General features: G+C 41.0%; 1 non-coding gene across 1 annotated transcript; it reads right to left on the bottom strand.

Moving 5' to 3' along the window:
* Positions 1-924: 924 nt before the first annotated feature.
* Trnat-ugu (transfer RNA threonine (anticodon UGU)) lies at positions 925-998 on the bottom strand. The gene has a single exon. It is a non-coding gene; the product is annotated as a tRNA-Thr (tRNA).
* Positions 999-2,986: the final 1,988 nt, after the last annotated feature.

Genomic DNA, 2,986 nt, shown 5'->3' with positions numbered 1-2,986 from the left:
GTTAAGAGTTCAGATTAACACAATAATGGCATTTTTCTTTAAAAACAATTGATGAGGAGTTAAACCGGACGGATTTGGAGATTCGGCAGGTTACAGTTGAACCTTGTTTATTTCTTCAAGGTGGACAGAATGAGAACTTAGCGAAACCATTCCCTCTCTTGGTAGCAAACTGGAAACGGCACCTGCTGTAACTGTTGTACAGTCATCATTTTTTGAATGTAGAATCGCCGTTGAATAGAACTACGAAACATTTTGTTCGTTGATTTCTGTGGAACTGGAAAAGTGTCGTAATTACAACAGCAGTATTTAGGAATTTTGATATACATTAATGGTGTTGAGATTGGCAGAAGTGTAACGTAACATTGCAAACGCTATGACGAATTACCTGTGATAACGAATGCTGATGTAATTAATTTATTCCCGCAATACACAATGCCAGTTTAAAGAAAATAAACAACTCTAACCGCTGTTCTACATAATAGTAAAATTAGAGTGTCAGCAGATGGCGCCTCCTGAATTGTTTGTACCGATATGTATAGCCGACATTCCGTGCACGCTTATGTACAGAATCTAACTGCAACGGCTGTCATGCGTGTTAGGTAAACAGATTGTTAGTAGATGGCATCTTCTACACTGACTTTACAAAAATATCTTCAAAATAATTTTTTTTAACGAAAACAATAAATTTAAACTAACTGTGTATTTTTCGTCGTTAGTGGTGAACGAAATCTTGAAAATGATGCCAGAGTCATTAATTTTGATTAAGAGATAGGGAGATATGTATATGAAGGTAGTAACTGTTCTCGAAAGAACAGATACAACGGATGACCGTGCAGCTTCCCTAGAATAAATGATAATTGATTGAAACCCTCAGCTGCCGACAGGTGTTGATGATATACCTCGTTGGGGAGAGCTGAAAATGTGTGCCCCGACCGGGACTCGAACCCGGGATCTCCTGCTTACATGGCAGACGCTCTATCCATCTGAGCCACCGAGGACACGGAGGATAGCGCGACTGCAGGGACTTATCCCTTGCACGCTTCCCGTGAGACCCACATTTCCAACTGTCCACAATCTACATATGTAATGTACCTAACAGATATAGGCTGCCGACAGGTGTTGATTTACCTCAATGAGGACAGCTGAAAATGTGATTAATTAGCATTTATTCTAGAGAAGCTGCACGGTCATCAATTGTATCTGTTCTTTCGGGAACAGTTACTAGCTGCAGATACATAGTTAAATGCTACTCCGCCATTGACCTTCGTCTGTGGGAATGCGCACAGGTTGCCCGAACTCTTACGGGAATCGTGCGCGAGTAATGAGTGGATGGGCAAATATCTATTAGGTACATTACGTATGTAGATTGTGGACAGTTGGGAATGTGGGTCTCACGGGAAGCGTGCAAGGGATAAGTCCCTGCAGTCGCGCTATCCTCCGTGTCCTCGGTGGCTCTGCTGGACAGAGCAGCTGCCATGCAAGCAGGAGATCCCGGGTTCGAGTCCCGGTCGGGGGACACGTTTCCAGCTCTGCCCAACGAGATATATCATCAACACCTGTCGGCAGCTGAGGGTTTCAATTAATTATCAATTATTGTAGAGAAGCTGCACGGTCATCGGTTGTATCTGTTCTTTCGAGAACAGTTACTATCTTCATATACATATATCCCTATTTCTTAATCAAAATTAATGACTCTGGCATCATTTTCAAGATTTAGTTTACCACTAACGACGAAAAATACACAGTTTAAATTTATTGTTTTTATTAAAAAAATTATTTTGAAGAATTTAAAAAAAAATCAATGTAGAAGATGCCATCTACTGACAATCTGTTTACCTGACACGCACGACAGACGTTGTAATCAGATTCTGTACGTAACCGTAGACGGAATGTCGGCCATACATATCGATAGGGCCATACATACCAGATAGGGTTGATAGAAGAGATAGAGAAGATCCAACGGAGAGCAGCGCGCTTCGTTACAGGATCATTTAGTAATCGCGAAAGCGTTACGGAGATGATAGATAAACTCCAGTGGAAGACTCTGCAGGAGAGACGCTCAGTAGCTCAGTACGGGCTTTTGTTAAAGTTTCGAGAACATACCTTCATCGAAGAGTCAAGCAGTATATTGCTCCCTCCTACGTATATCTCGCGAAGAGACCATGAGGATAAAATCAGAGAGATTAGAGCCCACACAGAGGCATACCGACAATCCTTCTTTCCACGAACAATACGAGACTGGAATAGAAGGGAGAACCGATAGAGGTACTCAAGGTACCCTCCGCCACACTTGCGGAGTATGGATGTAGATGTAGATATAAAAAATTTAGAAGGCGCCATCTATTAACACTCTAATCTTTCTATTACGTAGAACAGCGGCTGGAGTAGTTTATTTTCTGTAAACTAGCGTTGTGTGTTGCGGGAATAAATGAATTACATCAGCATTCGTCATCACAGGTACTTCGTCATACCGTTTACAACGTTACTTTATGCTTCTGCCAATCTCAGTACCATTAATTTATATCAAAATTCCTAAATACTGTTATTGTAATCATGATACTTTTTCAATTCCATGGAAATCGATGAACAAAATGTTTCGCAATTCTATTCAACGGTGAATCTACATCCAAAAAAAGACGACTGTACAACAGTTACAGCATATGTCGTTTCCAGTTTGCTACCTAGAGAGGGAATGGTTTCGCTAGGTTCTCATTCTGTCTACCTTGAAGAAACAAACAAGGTTCAAGTGTAACCTGCCGAATCTCTAAATCCGTCCGGTTTACCGCCTCATCAATTGTTTTTAAAGAAAAATGCCATTATTATGATAATCTGAAGTCTTAACGCTAATCTGGCGTTAATTAATGTTGTAACATTAATGGTAACTCACTTGGACGAGTACATCATCACTCTAGATTCATTGACTCCGCCGATAAAACTGTGCTCATACCTCGCACCAACCTCACAACGTCTGGCCCAACCATGACTT

This window comes from Schistocerca serialis, chromosome 10 (genome assembly GCF_023864345.2).
Source record: "Schistocerca serialis cubense isolate TAMUIC-IGC-003099 chromosome 10, iqSchSeri2.2, whole genome shotgun sequence".
Classification (NCBI taxonomy): Eukaryota; Metazoa; Arthropoda; class Insecta; order Orthoptera; family Acrididae; genus Schistocerca; species Schistocerca serialis.
The sequence above is the reverse complement of the archived record's forward strand: the minus strand, read 5'-3'. Positions and strand labels throughout refer to the sequence as shown.